Below are 13,383 nucleotides of genomic sequence, written 5' to 3' on the forward strand. Positions count from 1 at the left end.
TGGACAAAAAGCGTAATTTTTCAAAACATTGTCAGGGCAGAAAAGTGTCAAAAGTATTATCTTAATATTTCAAAGACTAAAACTGATTTGTTATTTATTATTGAAGCAAAGTTGTTAGTTGTGACGATCTGCAACTGACGACGTTGGTAGCAAAATGATCATTGAAAAGGTAATAAGGGATTTATTGGGGGATAATATCAAGTTTTAGCAGTCAATCCCTTGAATGAGGGACCAAGGGGACTCAAACGTATTTTCTCCTCGTCTCAAAAGCTGGAATTAATTTCCTCAGCAATATTAATGCAAATTTGTTTTAATGTTTCGCAACTACTGATATCAGCAAAACGACCATTGATTGATCAATTAGTTATTCATAGGAAGCATTCTAGGAATCTTTGATCACATCTTTTCAAAATTGAACGGAAAACCTATTTGTTGTTCGTAATGAGATGTCTAGTATTTTATATTTTTGTGATGTTGGGCATTGAAAAACAAATTCTGTTTAAGACCTCCCATTTTAGGAAGTTGCATATAGATGCTTACTTGTCATTGCAGTCTTGGGTGGAAATTTCCAATTATACAACCCTAGATGATGAAATGTTTTGTTTTATGGCCCTGATCTTAACATATTCCATGCTTGACCAATCAGCACTTGCCGTTAGGACAATTTCGTAATTCCTCTTTGTTTGCTTTCAGTGAAAATGTTTATATACATACCATCTTTCATCCACGTTTTCTACAATGCATATATGCTAGTATGATATGCCTGCTTTATTTGTGAACATCACTTCATTTGATTGTAGGTAGCTTCATTTCAATATTTCATTATGTGTTGTAGGGGTCAGATTGCATAAGCATGCCAATGTGATACATATGTTCTTTTATGTTTTGTCGAGTCATTCTGACCGCACTACTTTAGTCTTATATATAATTTCGTCATTTTCAAAATAAATGATATTTTCCCCATTCACATCAATGTCCTGTTCTGTATGTTTTATCACGTTTCAATCAAAGACTGCTTGGTAAGATCATATTAACTAAGGAACAAAAGATATATTGTTAGGTTATCTAATCGGCGAAAAACTTTTACGTGAATTTCCTTTAAATTATGTAAAATCAGTGATTCGTGTCTTTAGAATGAGGTTTAGGTTACGACAGACTATTATAGTGGGTATATATGTACCCAATCTTTTGTAGCAAGTTGTCTATTCTGCGAAAGCCATATACGTATATTGTCAAATTTAACTGGCATAATAGCAATCATCAGGACAGAGAAGGTAGGGGACAATTCACTTTGTCTAAAGTTTAAAGACATAATAATTTTGGTTGCATTTTACCATGTTTTCATCTATGTACATCTTGTAGAATATGATATAGAAATAATTGTTGGTATGCACGTCTTGATGTATTTGATTTCGTTAGGAAACAAATATTGTTTTGGGACACAATACGATTTGCCATGAATTGAAGTTCGTTGTTCTATGATCACACCAAAGTTGGAAATATTACTATTTCTGATGTATGTTTGAAGAGAGAATGTTAATGCCCCCAAACAATTTCTATATTTAAAGGTGTGTAAGCTATCTTCTTTAATTTTCATGATTTCGCCAGGCTACATCTACATGCTAAGCATACATGTACGTTGTTCTTTAAAAAAAGAAACCTAAAAAAACACGAGTGCATCAACTTGTTAGGTAACAATCTTGAATTCCGCTTCTTCTATCATTCTGTTAAACATGCATATAATAATTTCATAATTTTCCAATATTGTTAAATCTTCAAAAAATCCTTTTTATACCTTTATATCAAACCTTTGTACTTGACCTTTGTATTTCGGAGAAGGCCTTCATAGGCTCTGCCTATTGCCCAATCAAAAAATAGATATGTTTAAATAAATAATAATTTCATCTTCAGACCCCAACCTCGTGATATTTTTAAACATACTCCACTCAATTAAATGAGTCCGAAGAAATTCGGATAAACTTAAATGTTCATTCCAGTCATTTAAGAGTTAAAACCATTTAAAACAATTTATTTGGTATATGTCACGAAATGAAATCCTTCTCGTAATCTTTTACCTGTTTTAAAAAAAATCGCACTTGAAGGTTCCAATCAGTAATGGTCGGGAGAAGCTACTAAGCTGGTACATGTATATTTCCTTTCCAATATCAGATAATAAGACTATGGTCTTTGTCAAAAAGGGGAGTCCAATCCACATGTATCATATTTAACACTTAGCATTGTTATATCGCAATTTAAGAATACTTAATAACTAAATAATAAACAGAGACATATAGATGATGTAAACATTGATAATTGAACAGACATAACCATAACCAGGAAATATTCTCACTTAATATATTTTGATATTTTACTTACCTGCTTGACCTATATATACTAGTGTATTGTTTCCTGCAACTATATCTTTAATATATAAGCTATTGCGAAAATCTTTAATATTGTCCCGAGTCCCGAGTCACTATTTTGTCCTATTGCCGTGGTTTTAATAATAAGAATGTTGAGTCGAATAAACATTGATGAAAAGATCTTCACACAATCATGTAAGGTGGAGATAACGAACGATATAATCATAGCATTATAATTAAATCAATTACACATGCGTGCCCGGTCGACAGGGGATGCTTACTCCTCCTAGGCACCCGATCTCACCCCTGGTGTGTTCAGAGGACCGTATTTGCCCAAATATCTATTTTTTATTGCTATTGGGATTCATGAGATTGATCACTGTTTGCCAAACATATTCCTCATGTAACCTTTCTAAGTCTTTTATCACTTCTGGTTTGCTAAACACAGAAGGATAGATGGTATGTACTTTTATCTTAATATGTCTAATGCGGGATTTTGATATTCCTCTTATGTTTTTAACCCATTTTGAAAATGTATCAAGTTCTTCTTTTTCGTATTTAACCCATCGTCTGGCATAATCTTCGACAAAATTCATAATTGATTATTACAATTGCATTTTAAACGAACTTAGCATTAATACCATTTTTGGTAATCGTACTCATACTCAAACTGTCCTTTCAAAAGATGAAATTATTCAAAACCATGCTTCAGTTTTAAACACATTTAATATCCCAGTCAATGGGTCGAATAAATATGAGTTACCGTACCTATACTGGATTCCTAAACTACACAAAAACCATTACAAACAAAGATACATTGCTGGATCCAGTAAATGTTCTACCAAGCCCCTATCTTTGCTACTCACGAAAATATTAACAGATGTGAAGGAGAAACTGCAAACGTACTGTACATCTACATATACCAGAAGTGGTGTAAATCAAATGTGGATTCTGAAAAAGTCTAAAGAACTTTTAATAAACTTGAAATTGCAAAACTTTTCACAAATCAATAACATCAAAACCTATGACTTTTCAACATTATACACGATCATTTCTCACAATAAATTAAAGACTAGACTTTTTGACATCATACACAGTTGCTTCGTCAACAAAAATGGAAAAGGGAAATATTCATATCTAGTGATCAGTAATCCAAAAACTTACTTTGTTAAACACCATTCTGATGTCACGCACAAGTACTCTGAAGTTGAAATAAAAAATATGCTAGAGTTCCTCATTGACAATATCTTCGTGGTCTTTGGTGATCATGTCTACCAACAGTCTGTTAGAATTCCCATGGGCACGAATTATGCTCCTTTATTAGCTGACCCGTTTCAATATTCATATAGTATTTATTCAAAACCTCTTGTTTCACCTTCAATTCGACATTTAGATATATCGACGACGTTTTGTTTATTAACAATGATAACCTTCAATCATATGTCGATTTGATATATCCCTGTGAGCTCGAAATAAAAGACACCACAGGGTCATCATCTTCTGTTTCATACTTGATGTTTTATTAACGGTAGACGTTAACGGTTAACTGACAAGTCAACTGTATGACAAACGAGATGATTTCAGCTTCTCCATCGTCAACTTCCCATTTTTATGTAGCAATATTCCATTATCACCTGCATATGGTGTTTATATAACTCAACTGATTCGATACGCAAGAGCTTATTCTGCAGATAATCATTTTTTCAATCGAGGTAAGCTACTGATAGGCAAGTTGAAGGGTTTCATAAGTATCGATTGAAGTCAGCATTTCGCAAATTCTATGGTCATTTTAACGATCTAGTTCGTCAATACAACTGTCTGACGTGTTTCATAACGATTGTTAGGCCGTTTTTGGCACCTTGATTTTGACTACGGATAACTCCTTTTACCTGATCAGGATATAGGGCTCACGGTGGGTGTGACCGGTCGACAGGGGATGCGTACTCTTACTAGGCACCTGATTCCACCTCTGGTGTGTCCAGGGGTCCGTATCGAGCGAGACGTTAAACAAATTACAATCAATCAATCTATCCAGGGGTCCGTGTTTACACAACTATGTATTTTGTATTGCTTATAGGAGTTATGAGATTGATTACTGTTCGCCTTTCATAGGAATGATTGGAAATCAACTACTATTCGAGTAGGGACTAGACCAGGAAAAAGGACATATTCATAATTACGTTTAATCTTTGACAAAGTCAATAAACTGTAACATGTAGGTGACGATGACTAATTTAGCTATATTGTTGTATTACTATGCTAGAAGTTTTAATGAGCGTAGTACTCTTATGTACAGAAATAGGAAACTTGGATGTGAACTAACAATTCATGCTATTTTTCTAAGTCCAAGGGCCAGAACTTAATGGAAAATCAACATACCGAGACGGAACTCGAACTTGATCAGTAACTTGTTATGGCAAAGCCACGTACCGAATATCAAATAAATATTTGCAAGTGCAACCAAAAACTCCGGAAAACTGATAATTCATGCTATTTTTCTAAGTCCAAGGGCCATAACTAAGTGAGAAACCAAAGGACTGAGACGGAATTCGAACTTGATCAGTAATTTGTTATTGCAAAACAACGTACTGATATAAAATAAAAATCTGTAAGAACAGAGAGAAAAACTGTGGAAAACTGGACTGACGGACAGAACGACAGATGGACAGACAGACGGACGGATGGAGTGTAAACCTAATGTCCCCTTCGACTTCGTCGGTAGGGCACTAATAAACATGCTGAAAAAGATTTGAATTATTATTGAATCACTTTCAATTTGTATTACTCTATTCTGGCTGCTACCTTAAAGGACACAACGTATGTTTCCAAACTTTTTCATTTTTTTCCCAGCAAAATTAATTCTTTTCATGCCTTAAACTACTTTAAATGTGTTTTAAATGAAATATTTTGCGCAGTTTTTGAGTTTAAATGCGATGAAAATCAAATCTTGCGATATGCATATTTACTTTCGCTATTTTACGTGCCATTATGTGTGACGTCAATGCGCCCTCGGGTTTGAAAACATCTATTAGCCATTTCATAAACAGATCAGATTTAATCGACAAAATAAAAACAAGTATCACGTTAACGGCCTGTAAATAATAACACATTAAGATGTTTTGTACCGTGCTCGGGTGTACTAGTTCTCGGTAGAAAGAATTTAGTGAGTATTTTTCAATTTTTCGACTGACCGGGCTTTATATTGTCACGAAGGTTACAGTTGTACATGTATGTTCAACTATGTAAACAAATACTAAGCAATGGAACTAGGAGAGGGAAATTATTTCAAAGATGTAATATATAAGACAGGTTTGGGTTAATGTAACACGGAATTAATGACGAAGCAGGACCGCGGAAAACCCGCCGGGATATTGAAAATATTGTATTGTCTAAGTTCTAATAAAGTGATGATACAACAATACTTCACAAATATATATAAATATCATTTTGGGGCTGGAATTGTATCTTATTCATGAAAATGCTTAATGCACTCTTCAAAAGTTGTACAATTATAACCTAATCCATAGACAAATCCATCACATTTATACACAAAAAAATACAAAGCTACTAAATTGTGACTTAAAATCGTCCAAATAAGGGATTATATCTACCTAAAAAAAATACTAAACCTCAATTTAATTCAAATTGCAAAAACTTTAGCTGAGTTGAAAAACCTTGACAAAATAGCAGCACACCAGCACACTGCAGGGAAACAACTTTGCAATCACCCTTAAATATACGTCCATGGCCTGGAGATGGGCACCGATAACGTACACGTCAGTCAATGATTAAAGAGGTCTGAAAATAAACCAAGACTCAGAAGGCACATGGTTCGACCCCAACAGCCCCACACTTAGGGCGGAAAATGTTATCATAGGGGTCTCTTTTCTTGCCAGCATACTCTTTTAGCAGACTCTTCAAAGATTAGGTTGTTATTAACCTTCATTATGACCCTTAACGTTGTAAAATCATGAACTTTCATGTGAGCTCAATTGCTCTCAAAGGCCCATATGATCCTTTTATGGGTTGTGTGTGTTTGACATTGTTCTCTAGTCGTTTATCTGATTTGCTTTGTTCCAACACCCTTTAGTCAATTATTAGAGTTCTGGAAAAGTGGTCCCATCCTTGGGAGGCCCCAGGTGGTACCCTTAAAGCCCCAAACTGAGGGTAGGAAATAATATTGCCTTCAAGTATGTAACTCGGTAATTAAAAATCTATTGATTAATTGTTGAAAAATTATCTATTTTGATTTATTTTGTGTTACTTTTTAGAATTCCCTCTGAAAACTCGCAGTACTTTGATGAACTTTCTTAGCCTAGTGGTCGGGCGCACGGTCATTTCACACATCGACATTACATATCAATTTCAAGTGCAGAAATCATTATTAACATTGATCAACAATACTTTAACAAAGCTGCAATGGCTAATTACCCTAAAATAGTGCACACTATGTACACAGTCATACTTTTGCTTTAACTGCAAGAGAATACCCATCATTTCGTATTTTATTTCATGAAGTGGCTAGTCTATTGATTTGATTTGAACATATTTTGTTGTATGAATATACAAAAGGATTGGTTACAAGTTCTAGCAACTTATGCCTCGTTCACACGGATGCGCATTAAATTTTACTTCGCATCAAATTTGATGCGAAGTAAAATAATGCGCATTAAATTAATTCGAATTAAATAGCGTTCACACGGCGGTAATATTTAATGCGAAGTAAACTAATGCGCATTAAATTCGTATGCATCTCTATTAAAGGGTGAGTGAAATAAATTAAAGAATAGACTATGTTATTGAAAATTATTTTTATAGATATTTTAATGAATATTGTGTAGATCTATACAGAATTCTTTGTTCAAAACGCTATATAGGCCTACATGTAATATACTACATGTTTACAATTTAGACCTACATACATAATTCTGATCTACACATAAGGAGTTTTTTGTCGTGTTTATTTATATGTTCCCAAGAAATTACTTGTTATTTCCACCGACAACCAGCATTCAATCTAGACAATCTATTGTTTCTTCATGGGCCCAATTTTAAAACTTCGGAACGTCTTTTTCACCATTCCGCTGACTACTGTTATGACGTAATTTTTAATTACCAATACGTATTATAAGTCTACTGTGACGTCATATGGTATAAAAATTAACAATGAGCGGCATATTTTTTAAAAAATGTACAAAAGAAAATCATATTATCACTATTTTAAAACATTGTTGTCGTATTTAAAAACAATTCCTTCCACATGTATTACTCAGTATGCCAATGGAAAGCACAGATTTACGTCTGACGTTATCTAATGACATGCTGTTTGTACATGTTTTTAGTGATCATTATCATTTTGCTTAGTTTTTCGTACAAAACTAACATTAATATATATAGCTGACCATGGGTATGATGCATGTGACCCAAATTGGCCATTACGCATGCGTCTACATTTAATTCCAATTAGCTTCGTTTAGCGTTCACACGGAGCTAATGCGAAGTAAATTTAATTCGCATTAAATCGCGACGTCAATTTTAATTCGAAGTAAACTAATGCGCATTAAAATCTCCGTGTGAACGCGGTTCAGATTTAATTCGCATTAACTTACGTTTAATGTGAATTAAATTCTTCGTGTGAACGAGGCATTATACGACCTCTCCTATATCCAAAATATATTATGCTATACATGTACAAATAAAGATTGTCGTACCACAGAAAATATACTATTAGTTATAATGTACAACTGTAATAATATACAATATATGTTTAGGTTCATGAAAGTACATAATCAGGCATAAAATGCAAAACATATTTTAAAATTATGATATATAGGTCCGAATAAAATCTGTTAGAGTTCTTAATAAACTTCTGAACTGCTCTAAAAATATAAAAATTTACATCATTTGAAGAATATTAATTTCCCCATAATAAAAGGTGGGTATTGACAATAACAATATCATTTAGCTGAAGCAGTTCATTGAAAAAACAATTTCTTGCTTGAGTTCTCGCTTGAGTGTATCTTTTGAATGCAAAGAAAAAATGATGGGCATCTTCAATATGACCACATATACAATTTGGAGAGGCAATGGTGTTTTTACGATAAAGATCATTATCAAAAATGCAAGAATGCAAGAATGTCTTAATTTGGTATTAATAATATTAACATATTGCTGGCCATAATGAATAGTATAAAGGTGGTTTTGAGGATGTTATTTTAATGTGTTTTTTCAATTTATCAATTGAAGTTATATCCTTTTTATCTGTACTCAGCAAGTTCCGTTTCCTAACTGTGTCGGGAATAAATTACTTTTTTATATAATTTATATAAACATATTTGTTAATTCAGCTATTTGTCTTCTATCAGAAAGGGGTTCTCACTCCCCCCCCCCCCACTTTTTTCAACTGGTGGGAATCAAAACCTGCACATCCATCCCAGACTACAGAAGAATATTCTATTACAGGTCTAATAAAAGTTGTATACATTGTTGATAAGGTGTTTTTTCTTACAGTAAATTTTAACTTTTTTAGGGAACCAAGTTTTGTATACGCTTTATTAACAATGTTTTCAATATATACAGACCAGCTTGAATCATTAGAAAAGGTGAGACCAAGGTGTTTGTGAATAGTAACATATTCAAGCTGACATTGATGAAACACTAGTTCCGGGGGGTCTACGGATTTTCTCATGTCTAGTCTATTAGTAAGTTAAATATAAGAAAACAAATTATACACTATAATGGGGTTCAATGTGAAACTAGTAAAAATCCCTAACCCCATCCATTTTAACAAACTACTCGTGTTTTTAAGAAAAAAAACGGTTATTAGAAGATATTGTAAACGATCCGTCAAAAAAGATTGCTGAAATTCAAAGAGTCATTGTGATACCCTTTGTGAATTAATAAATATAATAGAGAAGTACGTAATTTAAATTTTAGCTTGTACTTTGTTGTAGTTGTAATTATTGACCTTTGGGCACTTAAAATCAGAATATAAATTCATCATACGTCATGATATTTGATGCTTGATATAAGAGTTCTCCTACATAAAAATCCACCGACAAAAATTGGAATACAATTCATATTTGTTTAAACAAAAGTATCCTCAACTCTCCAAATTACACCCCGATCCCTTTAATACACTGCACGGTATGGAGGAGAGAGAATGAGCAGGAACATAAACATCATGAATTGCACCCGGTGCATTGAGAAGAAACATTCAGCCAGCAGAGATAAACTACTGACCTTTTTATAACTTAAAATATTCAAGCATTCCCAAATTACCTCTTTGATTGATTGATTGTATCTTGCTTAACGTCTCGCTCGAGAATTTTTCACTCATATGGAGACGTGAGCAGTGAGGATTCTTTAGCGTGCCACACCTACTGTGACACGGGTCATCCGTTTTTAAGGTCACCTCAGAGGATCCGTGACATTCACACCTAATGCTGAGCGTTTGGCGATTTAACTGTCATTATCTGTTTTAACGACTTAGGTTTGTCTGTTTTAACGACTTAGATCTGTCGCGGCCAAGATTCGAACCCCGTTCTTCCGCATGCGGGCCGAACGCCCTAATCTCTCTGCCACCGCGGCTTCTATGAGCCATTTGTGTATGTGCTCTTGCAGTTGACTCTTATGTAATCACAATGATTGCATTGATATACATGTGTAGTTAATGTTCATACATTTGCTTTTATAATAACCAGATACAATTACCTATTATATATACACATTTTTGAAAGACATTGATATGATTATACAGTATACTACACCAAATATGTTTGAATAGCAACTTGATTCCGAATATCAATATATTCGAAAGATTTCAACTCAAGCGGCATATGCATCTCCAGGTCCAACTGAGCTATCTTGCTTTTAAAGATATGTATACCTTTTATAAGTTTTAAGAGTCCTACTTGTGGTCTCTCATTGATCCAAAAACTCGTTATTGAATGACATAGAATGCGTGCATTCACTAACTGTGAATACTTACAGTTCGGTGTGCACTAGATATATATATATATATGTGTGTGTGTGTGTGTGTGTGTATCTGTGTGAGGGGTGGGGTAATTAGTCCTATGAAGATACTTTTCTTTCTATATTGTATGACTGTACATTAATGAGAATCAAGCCAGGGGATACTTTTCTCAAAATAAGGGGGGCTACCTTATTCGACACCCCCCCCCCCCCAGTATAAAGCAGAAATGGACGACTCTGTGAAATATATATATAGAAAAGAAAAAGACTATTTTCTTCCTGATCCCAATGATATAAAAAAGGGAGGTTGAGACCGCTAAAATTATATTCGTAGATTCTTTAAAAACGTTTATTATTTCATATGCATACATATAATTTCCTCCCTTACATGAAGAAAAAAATAATATGTAAATATCAGATTTCATTGCTCCAAACTATCGTTAGAATACATATAAGTGTCAGCCATAGCCCATACACATCTGCCACAAAATGTTCGATTAGTAAATAAGGAAGTTGATGAGAGTCATTCCCGTTAACTAACAATTGATAAGTGATGTACTTAATCAGACTTTGTGTAAGATATGCTCACACGCTCTTCATCATGTTTGAACGTGTTACTGAATCTACAGAATTCCATAATTTGTCTGAAATTTCGTCTTGGGATCTACAAGTGGTTGGTCCATGGTAACTGATCAAACTAACAACCGATTAAGATAACATGGAATCATTGGGCTTCATATGAGTTTAATATTAACAATTTTGAGTGGATTCCCATTTCACAAACTCCAGATCATTATGAAATACAAAAATATCTGCATGGTGTTTAAATATACAGAGGTAACATCAAACGAAATTGCAAAGCGCTGGAAATCCCTTGAAATTTCACGTACAAATTCAAAACATTCCACAGCATTCCAATATTCGTCACTTGATTCACAAATTTCAGAGCGTCCGCTTACAACAAATCATATGACACCATCATTCTGTTCAACATTATAGATGCAGTGAATGAACCTGTTCTACTCCACAGACACAGCACTTACTGAAGAGTGACCCTGTAAAAATGGAAAAAAGAATAAAATTAACTCTGGAAGGAAAATAAAGTTATAGGAGTTATGAGAATGATCACCGTTCGTTACCATTACCTTTCATTAAACACAATACGCATATTTCGAACGGATTCCTTTTATTACATTTTCAAAAGAATATATTGATATACGCTAAAATACAAATGGTTTAATAGAAGTATTGCTTAAAGTTAGCCCCATTGGTAGACTGAGAATCCCAGTTCTTCTTGGTAGTCTGGTAATCCCATTTTTGTACCTAGGTATCAGATGATTCAAATATATTTAGGTTTTGAGCTGTGTGATCTTGATTAATAGATATGAATAAGAAGAAAATGTTCGACAAAAATTCCATCAACATTTCCTAGTAACACAATTCATTTTGTGATTTTATAATCTTTTTTCAAATATACCCTTTCACAAAATCTCGAGAGAAGGCAGATATATAAACAGATTCATAAAAATATGAATGACCGTTTCTCTTTCACAAAATGAACACAATTCATTATCTACAAGTTTAAAGACCGCGGGAATAAGCACCACCTTCAAATGTACCTGGGTCTGTGAACCCTTGTCAATCACTCACGAGGATTTAAGCTTCAGATTTGCTGCTAGAAATTGATGGACATTTAGTAACTAGTCCTCGTGTACACCTTATCTACCTTCTCTGGCAATCGAGGCGTCTGTGCAATATTTTAATGCTTACCGCGTATACCATGTCGATAGGGAAACGGTTTTGGATTTTTCATGTAGAGATAGTAACCCAATACTAGCAGTAAATTTTGCATACAATTACATCAATTATAATATATTATGATTGAATATGCTTAGGAATATATATGATTGATAGTTGTGGATTGTCAGAATATAATTTACACGGACATCGATTTTATGCTAAACAGAACGTACCGACTCTAGTTGGAAATGTCACGTAATTATGTATAATTAATGTTTATGACGAAAAATTGATTATGAGTAAATACGTCATGGAAATCTTGTTTGAATACTCAGTTGAAAATGTGTAAACGTGATTTCTCCTTTTAACATGGCGACAAAAGAACATTAATTGTCAACTTATCCGAAGAGGAAGAGGAATTAGCCGTTATAAGGGTTCTTTTTTGCGTGTAATGGTTGGTATTGGGATCAAGACGAAGAACGAATTCATCGTCTGGACTAGTTTTCGAAGGAATTGTCGAAAAAAACACACGAATGTTTTGCCTGTTTGTATAGACCATGCGTTATGGACGAGTCCCACATACAACCATGACGGCCGGAGAATTTTGTGTGCCGTTCATAAAAAAACTAATTCAAACTGAAGAAAACTTTGCAAGCCGTTTATGTTGAGTCATCGTGAGGCGTGGGACGATGATCGGTACATAGCCAGAAAATCTGTCGCAGAGCACAATCACTCCCATCGGAAACTGTGTTGGGTATCCGACTATGGCAGTCAAATGGATACAAGAAAACTTATACAGTGACTACGATGGTAATAAATAATATTCTGCCTTATTAATCAATGGCTAATGTCCTTGTTTATACAGAATAAATTTATCGAATTTTAAACACGTTTGATTCATTAGGTTTAATTATCAACATTTCGATTAACCTGCACGAGAAAAATTACTACTCTAAAATTATCAATGTTACAAAACGTATAGGTATTGCAGGTAACACAAATAACATCCTTTTTATTATATATGTATAAACAAGCTAGCAGGTTCCCTCGGGACTTCACACGTGCTTAAAGTTAGATCCGCCCGGACTTAACCTACACGTACTTGAGAAAAACTAACCGGTTGGAAACCTCGGCTTTTAAGTTTGTGAAGTAAAGAGTTTGTAGCTATATAACACATACGTATACGGTATTGAAAATAAATGATTTTCTTTCTTTTGTGCATAATGAGGTACATGTATTGTTATGATGACATGTTCAGCATTTTTCTGAAACATTTTCACAAAAATAAGTTTCCCATTTCTCACTT

The 13,383-nt window shown here is 33.9% G+C and overlaps 1 protein-coding gene across 1 annotated transcript in view; it reads left to right on the forward strand.

Moving 5' to 3' along the window:
- The first annotated feature begins 1,206 nt into the window (after nt 1-1,206).
- LOC125654139 (transcriptional regulator ATRX homolog) overlaps nt 1,207-13,383 on the forward strand; it is a 90,300-nt gene continuing 78,123 nt past the window's right edge. Inside the window, exon 1 of the mRNA XM_056143775.1 lies at nt 1,207-1,274. The gene's annotated coding sequence lies outside the window, so the exon portion shown is untranslated. The remainder of the gene's footprint in view (nt 1,275-13,383) is intronic.

The sequence above is a fragment of the Ostrea edulis genome, chromosome 7, assembly GCF_947568905.1.
Source record: "Ostrea edulis chromosome 7, xbOstEdul1.1, whole genome shotgun sequence".
Lineage (NCBI taxonomy): Eukaryota > Metazoa > Mollusca > Bivalvia > Ostreida > Ostreidae > Ostrea > Ostrea edulis.